At 38.1% G+C, this 26,943-nt stretch overlaps 1 long non-coding RNA gene across 5 annotated transcripts; it reads left to right on the top strand.

The window, feature by feature from the left end:
• Nucleotides 1–1,212: 1,212 nt before the first annotated feature.
• Nucleotides 1,213–25,503, top strand: LOC109548514 (uncharacterized). 5 transcript variants are annotated; one of them, XR_002174599.3, is made up of 4 exons: nt 1,213–1,514; nt 1,902–6,722; nt 7,988–8,253; nt 17,705–25,503. It is a non-coding gene; the product is annotated as an uncharacterized lncRNA (long non-coding RNA). The 5 variants fall into 5 exon arrangements; XR_012327237.1 differs by having other exon boundaries at nt 16,318–25,503; XR_012327236.1 differs by lacking the exon at nt 17,705–25,503 and having other exon boundaries at nt 1,902–4,922; nt 6,396–6,722; nt 7,988–11,069.
• Nucleotides 25,504–26,943: the final 1,440 nt, after the last annotated feature.

Raw genomic sequence — 26,943 nt, 5'->3', positions numbered from 1 at the left:
ATAACAAGCATCCCCTCTGTTGAATTGTGTCCCCCTAAAAGATATGTTTAAACCCTAACCCCCAGTACCTCAGAATGTGACCTTGTTTGGAAATAATGTCTTTACAAAGATAGATTAAAATAAGGTAATTAGGGTGGGCCTTAATCCGATAAAACTTGTATACTTATATAAAGAGGAAATTTGGATAAAGAGACAGGCACACAGAGAGAATGCCACTTGAACGTGAAGGCAGAGATCCAGGTGATGCGTCTACAAGCCAAGGAAAGCCAGAGATTGCCAGTAAACCGGCAGAAGCTGGGACAGAAAGAAGCAAGTAACAGATTCGCCCTCTGAGCCCTCAGAAGGAACCAACTCTGCCAAAAACCTTGATCTTGACTTTCTAGCCTCCAGAACTGTGAGAAAAGAAATTTCAGCTGCTTAAACCACTTAGTTCGTAGTACTTTGTCATAGCAGCCCTAGAACACTAATACGTAAATACAATGATCACAATCAGGACTATATTAAAATTCCACAGATCATATTGAAAATTATATTGAAGAATCACAGCTCCCCAGGCCTAACAAACAAATACATACCCTTAAAATTCCTCTTGTTTTCCTAAACTATTGCAGCTGCTACACTGGCAGCAGCCTCAACCTTTCTTGTTGCCACTGCATTATTGATTGCTATTTCATATTCTCTCAGGCACCCATTAGCTCTTCTGTTGTGATTGTTTTCTGTTTGTTTTTCACCCCGTTATGTCTTTAAAATGATTGGCATGCAGCCTTATTTTGTATTTCAATATTTAAGACTGAGAGTCAACTCAGTCTGGAAAGCAAATGGGGGGCTCAGCTTAAAGCAACACACTTAACTCCAAGCACCCATGAGGGCTGTAAAATCTCCCAGAAGCACTGGGTTCATTGTGTCTGTGGAGTTAGGTTAATTATAACCTAGTGTTCTACCTACACCATCCCTCAGACTTCCTTTCACCTTGATCATGATTTTAGCTTCTAACATGACTCATCTATCTGGTCTTTTCTCCAGTAAGAAGATGAGTATTACAGAAGACTTTTGCCATTCTTCGGCTCTCCAGCATCCAACAACTCACTCCAATCAACAACCTAATACAGGAGTCCCCAACCCCCAGGCTACAGACTGTTACCAGGTGAGCCAGCAAAGCTTCATCTGTATTTACAGCCGCTCCCCATCGCTCTCATTACTGCCTGAGCTCCACCTCCTGTCAGATCAGTGGCGGCATTAGATTCTCATAGGAGCTTGAATCCTGCTGTGAACTGCGCATACGAGGGATATATGTTGCGTGCTCCTTATGAGAATCTAATGCATGATGATCTGAAGTGGAGCTGAGGCAGTGATGCTAGCACTGGGGAGCGGCTGCAAATACAGATTATCATTAGCGGAGAGGTTTGACTGCACAGAGACCATGATAAATCAACTGCTTGCAGACTCATATCAAAACCCAATCTGTGGGTGTCAAGTGAAAACAAGCTCAGGGCTCCCACTGATTCTGCATTATGGTGAGTTGTATAATTATTTCATTATATATTACAATGCAATAATAATAAAGTGCATAATAAATGTAATGCGCTTGAATCATCCCCAAACCATCAACCGTCCCCCCTTACCCTGGTCTGTGGAAAAACTATCTTCCATGAAACCAGTCCCTGGTGCCAAAAAGGTTGGGGATTGCTGCCCTAATATCTCATTAGGGGAAGTCCCCAAAAAATACCCCTTTTGGGAAATTCCCCAACTATGACTGCCTCCACCCAGGAATGAAGGGACTCAAATCCTTCCTGGCCCCTTTGTGTAGTCAAGGAGTGGGCATAAAACCAAAACTCAGTCCATCAGGCCTCCTTCCTGGAACTTTGAATTCTGAGCAAGGAACAAATCCTTTTGGCTTTCAGAGTCATCCCAACTGCAACACAAAGACCAGATGGTTTCTGCATTATAGTTCCTGCTGCCAAGCCTGAGGAGCTGCCTGGAACTGCCAGTTTTCCAAGACGGGTGCTCCAGACTCTTGTTAATACTTGTGCACCTGATATGCTTCTGATATATGTATTCTGGCTTTCTTTTTCCACTTCTTTTTCTTTTTCCTTCCCTTCCTCCCTCCCTTCCTTCCTTCCTCTCTGTCTCTCCCTTCCTTCCTTCCAACCTTCCTTCCTTCCTTTCTCTCTCTCTCTCTCTCTCTCTTTCTTTTCAACCACATTTGGTCTCAGTGGCTTACAACCAAGACTCTTGACAGATTCAAGGCCTAATGAACAGAAACTACCAGACTATGGTGCAGCTTCATCTCATATAAGTGGTAAGATATGAGGAAAATCTTATACCCAGTCTGAGCCTGTTTGCTCATGTGGAATGTGAGTCTGATATCTGCCTTCCTAAACTCTGAGCTTATCGTGCAATCCAAAAAAGCTCTTTGTCACTGTTAAGCAATGGAATAATGATAATGATGATGATGATGATAATGATACTAAAGATACTTTATTAGAGTTTCATAAGGTAAATATGCAGGAAAAAGAAATACATAGTTGTGAGGTGGAAGGTGGAATACTTAAAGCACTTTAAAAAATTACATAATAAATTTCTTTCTGAGTGTTAGAATAAAACATTTGAAATTCACACTACATTTCAATGAACCAAAAAAGAGAGTCATTCCTTAAAGAATGCATTTAATACTATGTAAATAATGCTGCTCTTCATTTATTTTTCTTATAAATATGGATTTCTTTGTTTCAGATTTTCTTAAGGGGAATTCTATCTGAATGTGTTACAGCTAAATTCATGAGTCCACCCATATCAGATTGCATTTCATATCCCCAAATGCAATGCCTGTTAGATCTTTTGTTTATACCTTAACTGTTGGCTATCTTTTTTCAATAAACATTTTTATTGAATTATACATTCAGAAGGGTATACAAATCATAAAGGTACAGTTTATTGAACTATCACAAAGGGCACACACCCATGTAAGTGACAGCTAGGTCAAAACCTGAATACTCCTAGAACCTGAGAAAATACCCTCATGCCCCTCCGAGGCCATACTTTAGCTGCCTGAATTGCCCTTAATTTTAACACCAGAGAACAATTTTTCCTGTTTCTGGATTTTATTTAAGTGGAATTATAAACTATGTATCATTTTGTATAAGGCTTCTATAGATCAACAATATATTTATGAGATTCATTCAGGTTTTGAGAGTAGCAGTGGTTTTCCTTCATTACTGTGTGTTATTCTATTGTATAAATCTACCACAATTGGTTTATTCATTCAACTCTTTGAAATGTTTCCAGTTACAAATGATATTGTTTTCAACATTCTATTTTATCTTTTGGTGTACATATGTATTTCTTTTCAATATTTACCTGGGGATGTAATTGCTGGGTCATAGAATATGAAGATGTTTAACTCTTATAGATAAAAAATAGTCTTCCCAAAGAGGTTCTGCAGTGTTCTGCATCCTTGTCAACACTTGGCATTATCAGTTATTTTAAATTCTAGTTATTCTAGTGGGGTTTAGTGTTATCTCCTTGTAGTTTTAATTTTCATTCCCTTGATTCTAAGCACACAACAAAGAAAAACTACATTATCTTTTATTATTTACACTGAGGGATATGCAGGGAGACAAACTGTACCCAAAGTGAGCTCAAAACTTTACAGCCTTGCCCTCGAAACAAATACATGTACCTGAATCTGCATGTGTGTAGGAGAGCAAGTGTATAACTGAGGAGTTCTTCAAATAGGCTTCCATGCAGAATTAAATGTTTATGAAAAGATAAATAAGTAATAAACACAAGCTAATGTGAAACTTACATATATTATTAAAATTCAACTTAAGCACAACAATTATTTAGAATCTAGACCAACAAAAGATTTTTTTTCAGGGGGTGGGTTATTTTATCATAAGGTTTGTTAAAATTGCTGGTCCCTGATGATATTCAAAAGCACACCACCTAGATGATTTTATTATCATTTTTAAACTCTCTACAGACAACTCATCCCTTTATTGCCTGCACTCAGAGTGGACCACTCTCACTGCCCCATCCTTGGTTGCCACTAAGGGATTTTATGCCTTTATATGTTGAATCATCCTTGCATTCCAGGAATAATTCCCAACTGATCATGGAGTATACTCTTTAAATTTTTTTTCTGATGTCCTAAATGATTTCGGCCCCATCCCAATTTACATCACCTACTTTGAATGGGTTTCTGTGCCTTAAAACTCAAAGAGCCTGGTGCATAGTGGATGCTAAACAAAACATTACCTTTGGACCTAAATTTATGGGTTTCTATGTTGACTTGGAGTGGAAACTCTTTCTTGGAGGCTAGTGGGAGTCAAAACATCATACTAATATTAGCATCTTTTCTTCTAGGGAGTTAGAGAATCAAAAATAACTAAAAAATAAAAGAGCACTTTTGTGGGAAGTTAAGGAAGGGACTTGACCCTTGGCATCATTAGCTCACTGGAGCTTGCACTCATCTCTTTATTGTCAGTGAGTTTACTGGTTGGCAAATGGACATGGTAAGGACAGCACCAACTTTCAACTAGATACAGACAGGAAGAATCAGAAGTAGGAATATAGTTTATTGACATGTCATTATTTCTTTAGATACCATGATCATTTAGAGACATGGTTTATGACATCTGTTTACAGTTTACAAAGGCATTAAGAACCAAGTGACAGTGCAGTAAGATTGCATGAGACAATACTCCTGTTTTCCCCCTGACTTTATTTCTGTGTTGTATCAGTTATATGACAGTTATTTAACCTCTTTACTGTGACATACAATGGTAGGGTGTGCTATGCTGTATTAACATAATTATGCTCCTTTATTGACTATAAAAAAAGAATTTTTCAGAAGTCCTGGGCACTGTAAACAGCAGCTTCTTCAAGCTAATGCACAGGAGTGTCAGCACAGAACTGCAGAGGTTAGTTAATGGAGGCTGAAATTCTGCACTATTAATAAAGCATGGTATTTAAGAATTGAAGTGAATTATCTATGAGGTTTAGGCATGGAGCTCTAGGAAATAAATATTTTATATAATTACAACGTAAGATTAACTGTCTAAATATTATTCACTGCCTTACAATTTTTAGCACTTTATCCCTCAATAATTAATATTATTTACTAAATATCTATTACTATCATTAAGAGGTAAAAGACTATATGTAATAATAAGTATTATGAAATCATTATTTATACATATCAAACATGGGGCTGAGGAGGACCTGGGAAGGGAAATCTGGGCAGGGGCCAAGGGCCGCCTGGAATTTATAACTTTATTATTATATTTAAAATAGTAACTATTCAAATTTCCTGTACACTATTCATTGCATGATAATATATAACATTTATTGCTATATAATGACTAGTATTTCATTTATTAGTATTTTGTATTAGTAGTACTAGCAATTAGTAACCATTTACTAAATAATAAATATATAGAAAATGATTTTAATTATATGCGAAGCCTCTCCCATCTCTCCCCCCACTTCACCCCAGGCTACGATTCCTAGAAGAACTGGGCAGTAATTATCACATTTTCGTGCTTCTCTGAATGATCTACAATTTGTGACACTTGAGCCATGTCTGGAAGGATGAATGGGGTTAGTTAGGAAAGGGGAGATCGAAGGTCTTTCCAGGGAAGGGTCAGCAGGTACAAAGACATAGAGACGTCTGGCTAGTTGGAATGGCTGGGGGCTGGCTGTCACCCTTCACAGTCTCACATCCCTAGTGCAATTTCCAAGTGTCCTCTCTCTTCAGCAAGATAGTCAAACTTCTTTAACAGAGGCTGACTTCTAAAAGAGCAAAAGTGAGATTTGCCAGGTCTCTCAAGGGCTAGACCAGAATTTGCAGTCATTTTTGCCACATTCTGCTGGTCAGTGCAAGTGACAAGGTCAGCATAGGTCCAAGGGGAAGAGAATTAGCCCTTACTTGTTGATGAGAGGACAGACATATGTCTGTAACCATGAGAAGAACTGGATACTATTATATGACACAGGATTGTTCCTTGAAATTTGGAAATGAGAACATCCCAGATTAGCCACACCCCTTCTACTTTTAAATTTCACTATGTTTTGGACTACCTTACTCAAAAATTGCATTTCTTTTATTACATGAAGGAGAAAAAAGAAGGAAAAGAAAAAAGAAATCCTTGTACAGGAAATCCGCTTTTGAAGTTCCCCAAACTAATTAAGAACACACTCAAGTCTCATTTATTTTATATTATCCATAAAATAATCAAAAGTTAACAGGCATTTACCTATGCCTGTTAGAGCATTAATTTCACTAGTAAAATCATCTAAAGTATCAAATTCTAGACATCTGTTTAAACTAATAATCTTGAAGAAACTTTGTCTAAAGCAGAGTTGTGGCTCACTAGATGAAATATTTTTATTAGATTTGAAATTAGATGGAGTTCATTTGTAGAAAACAGACACCACTTCAGGCACTTAAGAAGAAAGGGATTTCATACAGTGAATTTGGTGCATACAAACTAACTGGAAATGTTGGAGGTACAAAACCCAGGATGCTGTAGATCAACACCACAGAACACGCCCAGCAAAGGACTGCTAATTGTCATCACCAGGAAGCTGGCAAGTCAGGAAGCTGCAGTCTCAAGTGGACCATCATCTTAGTCATCATATAAGGAAAGAGTATTTCCTACAATTGTTGATCGGGATGAGAGGATGGAAAGCCACCACTTAAATGTTGACCTCTGGACCATGTACGCATAATGATTTATATAAGGGCAAAAACAAATCAAAAATAAGAAAAAAACTTTAATTCTTTGTACTGAAATAAAATGAAGCATTTCTCCCTCTCCCTTTTCTTAGAACATTCACTTTAGAAAACTTATAATTCCTGTTTCTTTGAAATATTTGTAATCCTTTTTAAAAACTAAATATGCCTCTTGCCAATTTTATAACCCAGGAATGTTTCCTCAACCTAGAAACCAACTCTGAAATGTTAGCATCAAGGAAGAGAACGCCCCTATCTCTCAGTTTTTATGGGAGGGTAGAAGCTGGCTCCTGCCTCTAAGTTGCAAACCTACCTCCTGTCATAATGATATAAGAAATTTATTTTTCCTTTGGGTAAAGGCAATGAGCACAGGTGGTTACCCTAATTACCAAGTGAATTTAGGACCAACCATGTGTGATAAATTGTGCTGTCCTGTGCTGTTTATGTTGAGAAGCCGGATGGAATGGGTTGTGTCTGCTCAGCTGCACAAAAGGGTGAGATTCCTTTCTCTCCTTGCAGTCTCCTACCAGGTTACCTGTAATTCACATCACATTCTGGTTCAGGCTTGTTCAATAACAACATTTTTTTCTTTTCTATTTTTGTGGGGAGGATTTCTCGGTTAGCAGGGGACCTTGTTTTTATATTTCCCCAACACTGCATGCCACGGCCTCTGTGCCTCTGTTCCTGTTTATTTTTTTTCACTTATTCAAGTCTTGCATGAGTGTATTTGATAGGCAAAACCTAAATCATACCCAGAACCCTAATCTTGGGTGAGCCTGGGAAGTGTCGTTTTTAGCTTTCCAGTCCCTACAATGTATGTTTCATCAAAAGAGTGAATTTCTAAATTTCTAGACAAGTAGTGAATAAGGCATCATAAAAATCATGTAGTCTAGATGAGTTTAATTCTCTGCTTTAAATCCTGGAGGAACTCTAGTATTTGAATTTTTCTAACCACGAGCTGCAACTAATACACACCTCAGCACATGCCAGGTGTCAGTGAGAATTAATGATCAGTTCTGAGCATCTTCCCGGCCAACAGGCCTGAGCTAATCATTCTACTTTTCAGCTATCATGACAACTGTGCAAGTTGGCTATAATTACCTGGATTTTGCTCATTAGGAGACTGAGGTTCAAACAGTTTACATGTCCTGTCCCAAACTATACAACTAGAAGGGGAAAATTCAGCGTTTAAATTTAGGTGGTTTGATCCATTCCCCTACTTGTCTCATGATTTTCCCTTTTTACTTTCAGGTTCCTAGATCAACCCAGTGGGGTTTCTCCTGCCATATCACACACAGTCTCAATGCTACTACTAGAGTTAAGAAAATGCTTTCAAGATAAAGAAGTAGAGGTTTTTCTAGATGTGGCTTAACTCCGGAACGTGGTTTGCAGTACCACCAGCTGCCCCTGCCCTTCTGGCCAGCCTGTGCCCAACGGCTTCTGTGGATGGACAGCTAGAGGGGGAGGCAAAGCAGCTTCCCAGCGGGGCTCTGCCTTTCACCACAGGACCGTACTGGGTAGGTTACTTGACTTTTCTAAGCCTCGACTTCCAAATCTGTAAAACAGATAAAAACTCAGGCTGCCTCACGGGTTTGTGAGGACTGAATGAGAAAACAGATGCAAAGCACCTGCCCCATAGAAATCACCGAATGAAGGTCAGATTTCAAATGATGATGAAACTTAACACTTCACGAAGCAATGCATTCTCATTTGAGACAGCCTGAGTTACTGACAAATGGTTTCTTATATAGAGCAGAATTTTGCCTCTAGTACATTTTATTCATTGGTCTTAAGTATTCCCTCTGGGAAAAAAGCAAATTAGGCATCACACTCTTCCACATGACAACCCTTTAAATAGTTGAAGGTACATTTCCCCCGTTCACCCATACGAAACTTGTGTCTGCCAACTTCCCCACCCAACCCACACTCAAGTTTTTATATACAAACTACTCTTTAGCCAGTTCTCCTCAAGTTTATTCTTGGAAATATTTTTAAACTGTTGGTATTTACATTTATATTCCATTTTATTTCACAACAGCTTTGACTATCATCTTAGCCCCTCAAGAGTTTTTTTTTTATTGAAATATAATTGATTTGCAATGTTTCCGGTGTACAGCAGAGTGATTCAATTATACATATATATATGTATATATACATATTCTTTTTCAGATTCTTTTCTTTATAGGTTATTACAAGATATTGAATATAGTCCCCTGTGCTATACAGTAGGTCCTTGTTGTTTAGCTAGTTTATATATGGTAGTGTGTATCTGTTAATCCCAAATTCTTAATTTATCCCTCCCCCAAGAGCTTTTTAATCTGGATTTCATTATTCTCTGTATGAGCAAGTTCTCTGGATTAGCTAGGATTAGGTTTGCCTATGAATTACATGACACTAAGATATACATACAGACACTTAGGTTGTTTCCATACCTTGGCTGTTGTGAATAATGCTGCAGCGATCATGGGAGTACAGATATCTCTCTAGATAATGGTTTTGTGTCCTTTGTATGTCAGAAGTGGGATTGCTGGGTCATACAGTAGTTCTATTATTGATTTTTTTGAAGAACCTCCATACTGTTTTTCATAGTGGCTACAGCAATTTGCATTCCCACCAACAGTGCCCAAGGGCTCCCTTTTCTCCACACCCCCGCCAGCATGTTTTATCTCTTTTTCAAAATAGCCATTCTAACAGGTGTTAGGTTATATCTCACTGTGCTTTTTATTTTCATCCCCCTGATTAGTGATGTTGAGCACCTTTTCATGTACCTATTGGTTATTTGTATGTCTTCCTTGGAAAAATATTTATTCAAATCCTTTGTTCTGACTGCTCCACCCACCAGCCTTTCCCTCTCTCTCCATATCTTCTGGCCTCTCTATTCCCTGAGACACAACAGTATTGAAATTAGGCCAGTTAATAATCATACAATGGCCTCTAAGTGTTCAAGTGAAAGGAAGAGTCACACGTCTCTCACTTTAAATCAAAAATTATAAATGATTAATGTGAGGGAGGAAGGCATGGTGAAATTCAAGATAGACTGAAAGCTAGGACTCTTGCACCCAACAGTTAGCCAAGTTGGGAATGCAAAGGAAAAGTTCCTGAAAGAAATCGAAATTGCCACTCCAGTGAACACATGAATAATAAAAAAAAACTGTAACAGCCTTATTGCTGATATGGAGAAAGTTTTAGTGATTTGGATAGATCAAACCAACCACAATATCCCCTTAAGCCAAAAGCCCAATACAGACAAAGGCTCTAATTCTCTTCAATTCCATGAAGTCTGAGAGAGATGAAGGCACTGCAGAAGAAAGGTTTGAAGCGAGCAGAGGTTGGTTATGAGGTTTAAGGAAAGAAACCATCTCCATAACATAAAAGTGCAAAGTGAAGCAGCAAGTGCTGATATACAAGCTGCAGCAAGTTATCCAGAAGATCTGGCTATAGATGATTAATGAAGGTGGTTACACGAAACAACAGACTTTCAGTGTATATGAAACCACCCTATATTGGAAGAAGATGCCACCTAGACTTTCATATCTAGAGAGGAGACGTCAATGCCTGACTTCAAATCTTCAAAGGACAGGCTGACTCTCTTGTTAGGGGCCGAAGCAATTGGTGATTTTGTGGTGAAGCCGATGTTCACTTACCATTCCAAAAATCCTAGGGCCCTTCAGAATTATGCTCAGTCTGCTCTTCCTGTGCTCTATAACTGGAACAACAAAGCCTGGACTTCAGCTAAAACAGCAGAAGCTGAACTGCTCCCATACTCCTTATTTGCTGCATACACTTCTCCAATGTGTTGAAGCCCTTCTTCTAATCTAGTTTATATCCCAAGTTTGTAGCCACCTTGACAATAAAATTCTTCCACTTACTCTAGGACTTTTTGAAATAAGATTATAATGTCCCAAGTCATGTAGGGACTGGGTCCACAAATGCCCTATATATATCTCACTTTTTAGCAGTAGCCACGGTGATTGGTTCAGTGGGTGAACATGTGAGCTAAGTTGTCCAGTCTGTCTGTGGAATTTTTATATAGCAAAATGGGGAAAAAATGTATTCTTACTTTGCTCTAGAATCACAAAATTTGGAGACTCTAAGCCGGGAATTGGCTACCTTCCCACACCCCCACCCTGTATATGAATCCATCTCTCTGCAATAGAAGAGGATAAAATCAATAAGCAGGAAAAACAGAGACAAAAGACAACCATGATGGCATTGTGTGTCCAGGTCCTATATCTGAAGCTCCCCAGTTTGCCCGATCCCTGCAGCTCTTCCTTGGCTTCTCTGAACAACCCCCTGGATGACTTCATTAAAACAACCTTGGTGCTTAATCTTTCTTAAGTTGGAGTTTATGTCATTGCAAACATAAGAATATTAACTGTAGCAGAGATAGCTAACTCTTATGCCCCAAATGTATGCATTTCCTTCCTGGAGTTCCTACCAGGAACTGCAACCCAGTCAGGCAACACACTTTCCAACCTCAATACACCTAGTTGGGGCCATGTGACTTGTTCTTAGTAATGGAAACAAGCGTGTATTAATTCCAGATCAAGATTGTTAAGAAGTGGTTATATCTTCTTCACTCTTTTTTTTTCTTCCACTAGCTGAATACAGATAAGCACAGTGTCAGATGGTGAACCTATAAGACAGAACGAGGCTGAAATCCTAAATCACTAGTTGGAGGAAAGTTTCCCACTAATCTCTTTGGGAGTTGATGTGATTGACAAGTAAACTTCTATCATACATATTTGAAAAATTATATATTTTGAGGATTGTGTGATACAGCAACTACTCCTATCCCAAGTAATTCACTAACTATTGAAGTCCTTAATCTCAAGTTTTTCATGGCAATTAAAATTTTCTTTGAGCTTAGGAATGAACATGAAAGATATCCTAGAAGAGGTATCACTTGAACCAAATCTGGAAATATGAGAAGAATTCAATTGTGTGATAAAGGAAGGGAATGGCATTCCAGTGGAAGAGAAGAACATATGCAAAAAAGGACAGCAAGAAAAATCATGGAATATTTGGAGACTAGTAATCCATTTATTATTAATAAAGAAAGAAGAAGAGTAATGGGATATCAGTTGAAGTAGCAGGGGGGAACCAGATCATAATATGTCTTGGACCAAAACAAATTCTATGAAACTCTGGGTTCCCACAACCACAATCATTATATCACCCTTGATGACAGAAAGAGCAAGTAATTCTTTATAGAAATTTTTTTGTAGGATTCATGGCATGTATATCAAGAGAAGAAATTGATACTCTGCACATAACTAATGGAGTTAGAGTTTGGGCTAATTTCTGGATTGAACTTGAACTTGAAGGTAGTTAATGGTCTTTGCAGTAGCTTGGGATAAAACTGCTTAGTAAGAGTTCTTTGTATGGGATGGTGACAAAATAATCTAAATGAATTCTCTCTTGCAGGATATAGAAATAAAAAATACTCACAGGGAAAGCAAATCACTTAAGCAATGGCTGTATCCAGAAATATTGTTAACAATTCTCTGTGAGGTTTATGGAATAAGCCAGTTATGGAAGTATCAGGACCCAAGGCCAACTGATAACAAGAAAGTGAGACAGTAGCCAGGTTACCTTGCTTTATCTTGCTTTCTTGTGCTAATCCCACATAACCAGTGGTGATCTGGGTGTACCACTTCCATGCCACCTTAGAAACGACTGCACTCAACCTATTATGCCACACTAACGAGTTCGTATTCTATGTTGAATGTGAAATTTACTCCTACAATAAGGTAACAGCCATAATGTCAACTCCCAGGAAATACAACAATTGTATTTTTAGTCCAGGCTTATTTGACCTCTAGTAATCAATCATGGACTCTGACATGGAAAAATTTTACATTAAGTGAAAGAAAATAAATGGGTTAGAGGAAATCAACTGAAACAACTGTTTTATAACACGCAGGAAAGTAATATTTTAAAATAGTCCATCTGTTGACAGGATATTGATACTTGGAAATTTCTGTGTATAAACTTAGCAGGGTTTTGGCCTTTCGTGTTGCAACTATGACCCTTACTGGCCAGAAAGTAGCCATGGAGGCAAGGGAATACTGTTTAGATACTGACGATAAATGAGATAAAAATCCAATAGAAGGATTGCACATTGCAAGAAACAGAGTAGTTGATTTAGGATTGTATGTCATTTGGGCAATCGATTTCTCAACCTGTTTTTCACAAGATGTTATTTGGTATTTTACAATTAACGTTTCTGACCAATGATGCTTGGAAAATGTTAGTTTCAATAGATTTGAGCAAGTTGCTTAACTGAAGGATTTTTCAGAGCCTGTAATACGCTAAGCAGCATTTTTAATGTCTAAGAAAGGATTTCAAGCATACAACCTATTTCTCTAACTTATTTGACCTTACAACATTTTTTGGTAAAACATCTTAAACAATGCTCAGAATTACTAGTTTAACTAGTTCCATGCACTGTCATTGTGGCCAAAGAATTAATTTTTAATTCAGTCTTTTAAAATTTGTATAAGAGACTTTAGGTAAAGTAATTGTTTAGTATTGTAATTAGGGAAAATTCTTACCCAAAAGAAATTCTGCGCCTGGACTTACCATGGAAAGCTCAGTCAGAATAAACAAAAGGGCCATATTTACCAGAGGGATATGGAGTGTCCTCTCCATGGGAACGGAGTGAACACCAAGGACATGGACCCTTCAGGTCTTTTGATCATACAAGGACAGCGCTTCTCATCTCAAGTAATAAAGTACCTTACACAAATAAAATTCATTATTTTATGGTACAGCTACTTAAAATGCAATATTTTCACTGCTTTTATAGTCAAATGACTAAGCCTATCTTGGTGAGAACAACAGTAGTATTCTTTTTTTACTTAGAATACCAAAAGATTATCTTTTCATTAAATATGGTCATCTTCCTTAAAAAATTCTTTGAAAGATATGTATAGGTCTGGTTGACTTGCAATACAAAGAAAAGTTAAATGGAACAGTTATTCCATCTGTCTGAATTAAAATGAAATCTGCAAATTCTGTAAAATGAGAGCATTAAAATTTGTTTCCTGTCATTGTGCCAACAACTAACAGGCTACTTCTGTTTTTAACATTAAATCTCCACAGAGGAAGCTTACTGAGCTGAGATTTTTGTTATAATATTGAACACAGTCTAAGGAATACTTTGGTTTATTGTTTTTTTCAAAATTCCAAGGCAGATACATGAATCTATCCTAAGAACAGTAGAACTACACAGAAGACCTAGGATGCCTGGGAGTCAGAAGACATGCGTCCAATGTGTAGTTCTGCTAACATCTTTCGACAATGAGCAAACTACTGCAGGTATCATTTCCCCAACACAAAATGAAAAGGTTAGAATTGATCAACCTAGATTTAAAAAGCCATGACTTGAAAATAATCTTCTAATGTATCAGCCCCTTCAGCTGAAACTCAAATAAGTAGAATGATAGTGGGTTCCAGTGTCTCATGAGTATCACTATTGCAAAGTAATGCAAAGATTTCCAAAGGCTATTTCAATGTGCTCTTGTGAAGCCCATTCCTAAAAGGAGGTGCCTATTGATTTCATACAGTGAGTCTAAGGAAACTCTGGAGGTCAAGTAAGGAAGGGGGTCTGGAAGGAACAAGTTCTGCAGAGTTCAAAGCTACACAGGTTTGCCCCTTTGACAAACCATTTATACACCACAAGATTTCCATTTCATTTTTCCTTGATTTTGTGACTTTTCCTGAACCTTCTAATCTGAATTTGAATCACATGTAAATTGGAACTAATATGTGAGCCCAAATCATATAAGATTGCATATGGAAAGTCATATATTCAGGGGCTCATTTTAAGAGAAAGTTTATTTTTATATCTTTGAGTCATTTGTGTGAATACTTATGACACCTAGTGGTCAAAAACTGGGAAATGAGATATTTAAGGAAGAGGAAGTGGGAATGGCCTGAAAGAGGAAAATCTATAGGTAAAGGAAGAACAGCTTTTTAGCAAAACATTTGTCCATAAAGGTGTCTGATTCTGGAATCCTTTATATAAGAAGAATCAACTTAAAGAAAACAGAAAATGCAAAGGGTCACATGATCCTTAAAAATAAAAAGAGTCTAAAGAATCTGGAACTCTGCCATCTTCAGAGAATGAAGAAGAATTTCATCCACTTGTATTCTTCCAATCTAGCAGTTTGAAAAACAATCATTCAAGAACTTCTGCGATACAGGGATGCACACTGGTCTTTAGGACAGTGAACTGACAGGTCAGCATCTTTTCATTTTGTATCAGAACATCTTTTTATTTCCCGTGTGTTGATGCAGTCTTTAAAAAATGTTTCCAATAAAAGAAAACTCTAAATTATTCATGATGTCTACTTTGCAAAATTTTCAAAGAGAAGAGATGTAAAACATGGAATTCCTATTCAATAGAAACAGTAGCTTACCTTCTCTCTTAAAAAAGTGAGAATCAGAAAGATAATGATAATCAGAAGAGAGGAGATGCACAGAGTTTGAATGAGTTTGAAAAAATAATTCACTGGGGTGGGGGGCAGGCAGGAATGAGCACAAGGGGTTACAGGGAAAGCGTCATTAATAATATTTCTAGAAATTGTTACAAGTGATCACTCCTCTTGGTTCCTCTCTCAACTTTTTAGCATTTCCAAATGAGATCCACCCTAGGAACTTTATCACAGAAGGCCTATCAGCTCTACTATCCCCTTTCCTTCATATATTGAATATATTCCATACTTTAAAACAAACCATAACCAATTGCTTAGACTTCTCCTATCTGAAGTATATTCCAAAATATTAGTTGCTCTTATAAAATTTATTTTACAGGCTGTAGGGATACTGTTGAATGATGTCATGTAAGTCCCCCCCTTTTGAAAGCAAAGCCCTAAACATTCTGGTATATATGCCTTGCCTAAGAAGGATGATCCCATTAATATATCAATCTAGTTATTAATTTCCATGTTTAATTTAGTTTGAAATTTCTCAAGAATTATTTGTTAATTTGGATTACCTATACTACTGCTTCCCTTCTATTATTATAAATAGCCAAGAACTGGGAGTCTCTGGAGTTCTTTCCAGACACTGAGAATTGTCTGAGAATTGAATTGGTTCAGTAGATAAATATTTCCTATAATTTTGAAGCCAAAAGAGTTCAAATTGGAGTTAGCTGCTTAGTATAGAGAAGGAAAGAAAGGAAGAAATAGAGAGAGAGGAAGGAAAGAAGGAAGGAAGGAATGAACGAACGAACGAAGGAAGAAAATAACTTCTTAGAATCCAAATGCCTAGTAAACATGTTTTCATAAACTGAGGGAAACCAAAATACTCTATGCATTGAAGTTTCTCTTGAGATCTTTCTTAGAGCCCTGTCTGGAAGTCAAGTGAATGGGACCTTGCAGAGGCTCTACCATTAAGCCTCTGTGTATCCTTGGACAAGTCACACAAACATTCTGTACCTTCCTCTCTTCATCTTACAATATGGAGATATTTTGCTAGATGATATCTAACTAAGGTCCCTTCCGCTTCAGAATTGATTTTTTAAATAGTTTATTGTATTTACTTTTTCTTATCTTATTTTCTCTGCTGATTAGGCCCCTCAAGTTTCCAGTTCAATACCCTTTGAGATTGGAACCAAGAAGAGGAAAACAGAGCTAATATCTGTTTTTTCACTGTTATGAGAAATGAGAAAATAGAAAAATATACTGGAAGATTATCTTGGGAAAGAAAGAATTACTGTTTTAAAGCAAAATAAATAAATCATGAACATAATTTTGGCAGTGACATATAATGTTATTTTTTTGTGTTAAGTTCAATAATTACGACATTTTAAAATACTATTGGTTTGAAAGTTAGGAATTGGTAATTAGTGTTTTGAAGGTAGGAAGGGAGTAGGCTTAAAAAATTTAACGGTTCAAAAAGCTAGAAATTGCTTTTAACAATTCTACATCTTTCCAGAGAGATTCAAATATGTGATATGGGGTTGTATTCTCCTAAGTTTCCTTCCAGCCCTGAAAATCTGAGAGTCTATGTTTGTTTCTCCTGGATTTTTCTACCAAATGGCCTTTCCAAGTACCTCCGGGCTTAGAGTTATTTAATTTCATGACTCCTATTTGCTGAAGGAAACCAGAATGTCATCCCAAAGTATGCCTCTTTGACATAAAAATTATTTTGAGCTGAAGGCAATTAAGAAGCAGTAAATGCAGATAAAGTTACCTTCTTTTCTGCCTAAACACAGGAAATAAATTCTCCTTTCACTGGAGACAGACTCTTAGCCCAAAGAAGGCACCAGAAGAATCTGCAAAACAAGCTTGTTAAACTAACTCTTATCTTCCAAGTTACTTCTTCACCGTTTACCACCCTTAGCCCAAACCCCTTTTTGTTTTTTTTTGTTTTTTTTTAACCAGTGAATTGTACACTTTATTTTTTATTTATTTTTTTAATTTTTATTTATTTATTTTGGCTGCGTTGGGTCTTCGTTGCTGTGCCGGCTTTCTCTAGTTGCAGCGAGCAGGGTCTACTCTTCATTGTGGTGCGTGGCTTTCTCATTGCAGTGGCTTCTCTTGTTGCAGAGCACAGGCTCTAGCCGTGCAGGCTTCAGTAGTTGCAGTGCCTGTGCTCACTAGTTGCGGTGTGGGCTCTGGGACGCATGGGCTTCAGTAGTTGTGGCTTGCAGGCTCAGTAGTTGTGGCACACGGGCTTAGTTGCTCCACTTTATGTGGGATCTTCCCGGACCAGGGATCGAACCTCTGTCCCCCGCATTGGCAGACGGATTCTTAACCACTGTGCCAGCAGGGAAATACCCCAAACCCCTTTTTCTTGTCAATTCTTTGCAAATTTATTGTTTCTTTGCCTAAAAGATACAAATGCTTCCTGCTCCAATCACTTCTTCCAGCCTTCATTCTCCTGTGCAAGCTCCATGTACATGTAAAAATTCAATACAATTTGTATGCTTTTCTCCTGTTCATCTGTCTCTGTCAGTTTAATTTTCAGACCCAGCCAAGGACCCTAAGAAGGACGAGAAAAACTTTTTCCTGCCCTACGATACCAGCCCACGAGAATAGGAAAGTCCATCAGTGGACTGATGAAGACAGGAAAGTGAGAAGATTTAGGAATAAAGATCATTTTCACTGTTTTTACCATCTTTTACCTTGTGAGGAAATGATGAAATGTAGGTAGCCTAGAAAGAGTAAGAAATAAGAAGCAGGATTGTAGGCACACTAGTACTACCAGGCAATGCCTGGAAAAATATCAGCGTCTTATTTGTTTGTTTTTAGAAGAAACTGTATTTTTTGCACTCTAGCCCCTCCCCAAAGGAATGAGTTTGTTCAAGAAACTCATTCACGTGGTGTCAAGTACTATTTGTAAGGGGGTGATGCGGCTTGTATATTTATAGTAGCTCTTCTAAGGAAGTGCTGAAGAAAATCCTGTGGCTGAGGAGAGTGTTAGATCGTTTCAGTTCCTGTGATATTTATTTAATATAAACCAAAGTGTGAGAGCACACATACCAGGCACACAACTCAGAGAATACTTGCACCCTGCCCCAGTGGACATTTGTTGTAAGATAAAAAGCCAGGGGCTTTCCTGGTGGCGCAGTGGTTGAGAATCCGCCTGCCGATGCAGGGGACATGGGTTCGTGCCCCGGTCTGGGAGGATCCCACATGCCGCCGAGCAGCTGGGCCCGTGAGCCATGGCCGCTGAGCCTGCGTGTCCGGAGCCTGTGCTCCACAACAGGAGAGGCCACAACAGTGAGAGGCCCGCGTACTGCAAAAGAAAAAAAGCCAAAGCTATAGGGCCTACTCGGCTAGTATTCCTTTTCCAAGTAATAAATTTATCATAGAACTAGATTTTTTAAATCTACCAGAAGAGTTTTGAAAGGCAGCGAAAAGATTAATTGTGGAAAGGGAAAAACCCAGGATACAGAGGAATTAAAGAACCTGTATTTTCCCTTTTAAACTAAATTCTTATTACATTAGCCTGCTTTTGCTGAGGCTTATTTCAGGGTCTAGTTCAGTACGCTTGACTAGCAGAGAATTACGGAGTTTAAAGAAATCTACACCATGTATATTACTTATGTTTTATACTGTACTATATGAATTCTGTTCAAAATGATTCTGTGTTTGTTTAGAGGGCATCTTTGTTTCCATGTCAGTCTATTATTCTATAAATCTACTGAGGGCAGGGGACATTTCTAACCCCACAGCTGCCTCCAAAAATATCAGTCTATAACAAGAATTTCATGCATGCCACCTCGTCATTCCATTTTCTCCATCATTTTAGCAGCCAGCAAGAACTTCCCTATTCAATGATCTACGTGCCCTTGTCAATCTTCTGTAACCCCCAAACCCAGCATATATCTCAACTCTGAGCAAATTGGGCTCTATGTCTTCCTTCCCTGTAATGAATCTTCCCTTCTGTTACATATTAACATACCAAACTTCCAGGAGCCTACCTCTCATCTGTTCTTCCTTCTCTAAGGCTGCCTTTCTAGAAAGGAATGCTACTGACTTATAGGCCTTTCTGCTTATCCCAGAAACAGTCTTTTTAAAATACATTCTTGCCTTTGTGCATGTGAGCAGTAGGCACTCCGCTGTCAAGTAATTCCTTTTAGAAAACGCACTGACTCCCAGGTGACATTAAGTACAATGCCATGAATTCTCACTCCTATGGCAAATGATAACCATATTTGTATCGGTAAATGGTTATTAGTTTTCTTGGGGAGTTATTATAAAGGATTACATGCAAAATGTATTCATATCCACTCAAAAAATTCCAGCATACTTATTGGAGGGCAGAATAATTTTAAATGTCAGAGAACATAGATAGCATCCATTGAACTTCCTCTACCTTATTATCAAGTAAACTACATCTCTCCTCAATTCTATTAGGAGCATTTATCATTTCAATCTGTTGATCTGCATTTTGGTACTTCGACTCTGGAGTCTCTTTAAATTAAATAAAGCAAGATAGCCCGGACTTTGGTTATCTATAAAAGCAAAAGACTGAAAACAATCCACGTGACTAATAAGCCTTTGTAAAGAACTGTGTAATTATTAAAAAGAACAAGGCAATTCCAGAGGGGCTGATAAGACCTTTCTCCAAGATTGGCTGTTAAACTAATAAAGAAAAGTACAGAGATGCATATATAATTGTACCTGCATTTACAGAGAATATTGCTAGAAAGATAAATAAGAAACAGGCTACCATGATAGCCTCTAAATGGGAGACCTGAGTGGCTGGGCACAGGGGTGTAGGGAGACATTGTTTACTCTGTTGAAACAGAGTCCCCCTAAAACCAAGTTCCCCTGCTGAGTTTATGATTACTCTCTCTATCCAAACCTTTATTCCCCTTCTTGTCCCTTCTGACCTCAATCCTGTGCTAATTGAACACTAATCAACCAGAGTCAGATGACTAAAATTGCTGTTGTTGATAACATGTTACTGTACTAAAATTGCTATTATAGAAATCGTTATTAACATACAAACCAGGTTGTTTCTCCGGAGCAAGAGGAGCTAGCCATGGACCACCTGGCCAGAGAATCGTAAACCAGAGACGTCCTGACTTCCAAACCTCCAATTAAGAAATGTCACAAAACGATGATTAACCCCAGCTTCTTTGTTCTTCCCCTTTAAAACACTCCCAACTCTATGATCAAGTTGGAGTGGATCTGAGGCTTGTCTCCCACTCCCTTGCTTGGTGCCCTGCAATGAACACTTACTTTGCTACAAACCCACTGTCAAAGTTTGGCTCTCTGCCCAAAAGCCCTTGCTTGGTTACAATATTACCTTTTGAATTTTGTAATATGTGCATTGAATTTATTTACAGATTTTAAATGATTTATTAATTAAAAAACTCATAGGTACCGGAATTAGACTTTGGCTAGTGTTCTGATACAGTTGCCAAATAAAATATAGGACACCCGGTTAAATTTGAAATTCAGGTAAACAGTGTTTAAAATTAAAGACAAGTATGTCCCAAATATTGCATGGGACATACTCATACTAAAAAAATTGCTGTTTATTCGAAATTCAAATCTAACTGGGTATCTTGTGTTTTTATCTGCTCAGTATGGCAACCCTAGGTCCTGATCCCACCATTTATTTTGTTTGTGACCCTGGAGAGTGAGTTAGGTCAGATTCCTCGAAGCAGAAGAAAGGAGAGGATGAGACCTCAGCTCATCCTGGTTCCGTGGGGGTAGTCAGAGGGCAAGTTCAGCTTCAGAGCAAGGGCTTTTGTTCCCCACAACTGCACCGGCATCCCTGTGGGGAAAGGAGGGCATCTCCAGCCCTCCTCACTTGAAAGTAAAATGTCTCCAGTAGGGCTTCCCTGGTGGCGCAGTGGTTGAGAGTCCGCCTGCCGATGCAGGGGACACGGGTTCGTGCCCCGGTCCGGGAAGATCCCACACGCCGTGGAGCAGCTGCGCCTGTGAGCCATGGCCGCTGAGCCTGCGCGTCCGGAGCCTGTTGCTCCACAACGGGAGAGGCCACAGCAGGGAGAGGCCCGCGTACTACAAAAAAAAAAAAAAAATGTCTCCAGTAGTCCGAAGAGGACAGTCTGCCCGTGAAGAGCCACAGCTGTGGCTGCTGGAAGTACACCAAAGCTGGGGGAGAAAGAAGGAACTATAGAAGCAGATCCAAAGGAAAAAGAAGAAGTAGGTGACTGGAAGTGATGATGATCAGGGCCACTCCTATTCCTGCCTCTGTTTCTGGGACCTCTATACTCCTCCTATTGGGTACCCAGTGGTATGTAATGGCTGTTACTCTGTGGTACACAACACACCCTGAAGGACCACACCTCATCTTTGCTTTGCCTTCAAAGGACTGTTCCATGCTCTGTCAGGCTAGCATCTTCCAAGTGAGGTGCTTCATGGTAGGACGAGTGGATCCCATGTCATGTACACTTTGTCACACCTTATTTACTATAAAGTGGGTCCCTTAATCCAAGGCAATGCTGTTTCAGCAGATCAGACACTCGGTGGGCCCTGAGATAGTGGTGTTAGCTGATACACTACAGCGAGAACAGAAACCCTATATCTGGAATGTGTGTGTGTGTCAGATCGGGATGGACTGAGCCACAGATCCTGCTGAGGAAGAGCTAGGAACTCCTTGCTGCATACACGTACTGAAACATTGCAGAGAGGTCTGACTACCTATTACTGCCTATCAGAGTGCCCCAAATCATGGTTCAAGCAACAATCACTAACAACAATCATTATCTCTCATGGTTTCCATGGGTCGGGAATTCCCCAGGGCTCAGCAGGGCTGTTCCGAGTTCTCCAGAAGCAGAAGCAGACCCTGAGGCAAGACTTTTTGAGCAAGCAACTTGCTAAAGGAAGTCGGGAGAGATCTGGAAGGCAAGGAAGAAGGGGAAGCAGGAAGAGGAGGAAACCAAGGCAGGGTGTGGTCTCGTCAGTTCTGTAGAAGGCTGGCTCCACCTGGTCCACTGTACACCTCTGGAGTGTCCATTACATCTCAGAGTTGTCCTAACCTGATGCGAGGGGCCTGAGCATTCTCATTCCACACCTGTCAGTCATTGGTCCTTTACTACCCTGGACAGCAGGGGGTAAACCCCCAGGCATGCCTGGCTCTACTGATGCAGATCCAGTGTCCCCTTTAGATTGCTTTTAAAACTCTTTCTTGATTTGTAAAAAGGAAATAATATTCATATCTATCTTATTTTTTAGGACTAAGTGAAATTATGCCTACAAATTTCTTACTTTAGTATCTGGTACTATGCAAGAACAGAATTGAAACTCATTATTTGGAGCAGGAATTATCCAAAAGATACAATTGCTCCCTTAATTATCAAAAGCAAATGTGAGTATCGGGAACTTCTGAATGGATTCCAAGAGTATCACATTAAAGGATTTTTAGGGGCACCAGTTGTAGATTCTAGCCCCTCACTACCCTCTTACAAGAACTTATTCTAGATTCTCTGAGTTAGCCTACACGCCAAGATACTTTGTGCTGGCTTATGGGGTTTCTTGCTGTTTCTCTTAAGTTGTTGTTAGTAATATTTTACTATATTGGTATAAAATTAACATTCAAACTTATTTAGCTATATTTAAGAAAATAGGCTTTCTATTTTAAAATACATAAATATTGTCATGTTGAATACATTTCTAGACATTCAAAACACTACCTGATGTATAGAAAATCCTTCAAAAAAGAAAGTGTTGAATAAATGAATTACTGAATGTTAGTCATAATAATTGGGGAAAGTGGGGGAAATTACAGATCTATAATCTCTAATCCACAAATCCAAAAGGCTCTGAAAAATGATTTTTTTCATAATTTAGCTGGTGGCAAAACCTAATTGGACCTGAACTCATTTGACAGCAAAGCCTGAAGCAAACCGACAGAAGGCCATGTCAAAAAAATATATAGTCTTTATTTATCCCATTTTGTGTTAATATTTAAATGTTCCACTGCAGATATATTAATGTGTTTGATTACAGGGTACTGTCCCCAGGTGTCTATGGGAGACATATAATACATGGGTAAATATATGGATATCATATACACACTATATTAACTTTCTAAAATGCAAATCAAATTCTGAATCAGAGATATATCTGGCCCAAGGGACTGGGATATGAGTGTCTACATTTTACTATGACTTTACCTCGTGCCACTTGCACTCGCTATTCCTTCTGCTAGAAATACTCTTTCCATTCCTTTCCTGCCTGGATCCTTTTCTTCCTTCGGGTTTTGACTTAAATTTCTCCTCCCCAGAGACACGTTATTGGTTCACGCTGTTATTCTCCATCAAGCACCCTGTTTAGTCTTTCACAGCAATTTTGTCAATCTATAATTATTACCTTAGTGTTCTGTTTATTATCTATGTCTCCCTCCAGACTCTAAACTTCATGAAGTCAGGGACTTTTCACCTTTATTCAATTTTGTATTTTGTCCAGCTCTTAGCACAATGCCTGGCACATTGTAGGGGCTCAATGTACATTTGCTGAATTGAATGAATGAATCAGTCAAACAATTAGTCCATTCAGACATGCTAACATTGGAATGGGACTCAAAGACCTCATCTGCTAATTAAGCAAAGCTAATACAATGAAGAAGAACTGACTTGTATGTGAATTTGTTCTTGGTACAAAGAAAATATTTCTCTTAGGTCCAAAAAGAATGACTGCAGGTATACAAATCTATGTATAGTGAAATAAGAGACATGATAGAGAAGATGTGATTCTCTACTTGTCAAATACTCTGATGACACTTTAATAAAATTACCTCCTGGACATAACTGCCTTCATTAACATTGTGTTGCCTCTTTCTAATCTGGTGCCTTATTTCTTATTTTAATATGTGTATTTGTGCCCGTGATACGTGGACTTGAAACAACACCATTTTCCCATCAACTGCCCAAACAAACAGAATTGACAGATTTAAACTTTCTGGGATCCTAGAATTACCACCTATTTCCAGAGTAAAGAATTTAAGTTCTCATCAGAACTCATCATTAATCACTTCAACATGAAATCAGAAGGTTTTGAGATTATCTCATCTGTGTCATGATTTCTCCAAGGTTTCTGGGTGTGGTACACACCTTGTAGGAGGATGCGTCGTATAGGTCAAGCTCCAGAACTAGCCATTTTCCAAAAGTCTGCTTGTTCCAGAAAGAGTGGCATTTTTTTTCTTCCTGTGCTTCTGCCCTGTGCAGCCAAGAGAGGAAGCTAAGTTTAGTGGTTAGTGCAATAGCCTGAGTTAGCAACCTTCATTTCTATATTTGGTTATGTGATTTGCTGAAAACCTTTTTCAAACCAACTCTGTCTAAATTATGAAAAAAGTCTTTATTCTCTTATATGTAACTTTTCTGAACTTCTGTGTAAACACTATTTTCACTGCTACTGTTCTGAAACCCTGAAACATATTCCTGGGATTTTTTTCTCATGTATTTCTGTTAGTAATGGTCTGGTTGGAGAATTCAATAAACCAACAAAATAACCAAGCAAAAAACAAACTAAACTGAATACTAGGGTCTCGGTGGCATGCCCCATAATTTTCACACAACCTAGAGCCATCCACTCAGATGAGAATGAGAATGGAGGCCCTTGGAATTATGCCCAAGTGAACATCATGGCCTTGTGTAAAGCCCAGCAAATGAGAAAGAGCAAAACTGCCCATCATAAATAACTTTAACTTTTCAAAAAGGATGACTTTAGAACCAACAATTCCCTCGCTCTAGATCTTTAATTGTATAAAGGAAAAGATGTGCTCCTTGCTAAAACAGTTAAATTGCATCTTGGGGGCAAAATATTTTGTAGGGTAGAAGTTTCCTTAATCACGTGCTACAGCACTCTACCACTTTGTGAGGTTAGCTTTGTTTGCAGCCTGGCAACTACTTGGCCTGTGTTTTAAGGAAGGCTGAGTAAATGCTGTGGGGACCTATCTAAAGGGTAAATGCTATTGTAAACGTTTTTTAATGATTGTATTACTTTAATGTATATGAATGTTCATTGAACCATTGTTCATAACTGAAACTTTCAAAAACTTAAACATTTATCAATAGAAAATTGATAAAATAAAAAATTGAGTTGAAGTAAAGTTAAATACTGTGAGGTTTAAAAAATGTGAATCTATATTTGTTTGAGTTAAAAAAAAAAAAGTAAGCCAACAGAATACTGTGTTTTATGATCCCAAACATTATAAAATGTTTGGGATCTATATGCACATAAATTTATAAAGAATTATTTCAATGCCTCATAACCAAATACTAATATTGATTTTCTACGGAAGTGAGGCTTCCAGGACTATTTATTTTCTTATTTGTACTTTTCTGCAGTATCTTCTAATATACTATTTATTTATCATTAAAAATACAGAGCAATTTGCATTAGGTTTTTGCATTTTTCTTATTACAGATATATAAGCAAGTAAATAAGAAATTAAACATCACCCCAATCCCAGGAGATAACCACTGTTAACATTTTTGTATATTTTCCTACATGTATGCACATAATGTTACACAAATGGGATGTGTACATAATTTTAAAATGTTTTATTTTATATTAGACTATAGTTGATTAACAATGTTGTGTTAGTTTCAGGTGTACAGCAAAGTGATTCAGTTATACATATACATATATCTATTCTTTTTCAAACTCTTTCCTGTTTAGGTTATTACAGAATATTGAGCAGAGTTCCCTGTGCTATACAGTAAGTCTGTGTTGGTTATCTATTTTAAAAATAGTAGTATGTATATGTCAATCCTAAACTCCCCTACATAATATTTTATAGTCAGGATTTTTTTTCACCTTAGAGCATATTATGAGGCTTCTTCCAAGTTTTTGTTAGTCTTTTTACTTTTTTAAATGTCTGTTAGTGTTTTATTGTATGGACACATCATGATTATTTAATCAGCCCTCCATTTCTAGAAAGTTATGTGCCTTCCAATTTTCTGCCGATATAAATAGCACTTTGATGAACATCCTTGTAACAAAATTTTCAACCATTAGGAACTCTTTTTCTAAGACAATGGAAGATGAAATCAGCCTGTCTACCATCAGACAAAGGTCAATTGTTCTCTTTGTTGCCAAAAGTACAGCTCAGCCTCTCAGCCACTTCTTCTGGATCCACAAATAAATACTTCAGGGCAAAACCAGCCCTATTAGCTGAACTTGTATCTCTGGATTCCCAGATCTACGCCAAGTAATTTCTCAGTATTTTATTAGCTCTTTGTCACTTTAAGGAAATTTAAATATATATATATAATATAATATATATATAATATATAATAATATAATATATATTATATATAATATATATAATATATAATATATATATATAATATAATAATATATATATATATTCCAGTATTTTCAGTTGTTTTTAGTAAGAAGAATTTCCAAATATCAAGTTTTCCATTACTGAGAGTGAAGCTAGGGTATTTTTTAAAGTGCTCTGGCATTTCCTACTTGAGACCCTCCATGGTTTCCCTTGACCTTCAGACAAACCCAAATCCCTAACTAGAAGTACCAGGTCCCACAGGCTCTGCTTCCTACTCAGATATCAGACTGCATCTTGTCCCTCATTGCTTCTCTGTCCATCAGCTTCTGTCACTCTGCCCCCTGTCCGCTCCACAAAGGGTTTTTGCAGTTGCCCTCCTCTGCCTGGAACACTATGCCGCCAGACGTTACTTGCCTACCTTCTGCTCCTGATTCAGTTTTGGGTTCAAACAATACCTCCCCTGAGAAGCATTCCTGGCC

The sequence above is a fragment of the Tursiops truncatus genome, chromosome 17 (genome assembly GCF_011762595.2).
Source record: "Tursiops truncatus isolate mTurTru1 chromosome 17, mTurTru1.mat.Y, whole genome shotgun sequence".
Classification (NCBI taxonomy): domain Eukaryota; kingdom Metazoa; phylum Chordata; class Mammalia; order Artiodactyla; family Delphinidae; genus Tursiops; species Tursiops truncatus.
Note: the sequence above shows the minus strand (reverse complement) of the source record. Positions and strands in the feature narration are given on the sequence as shown.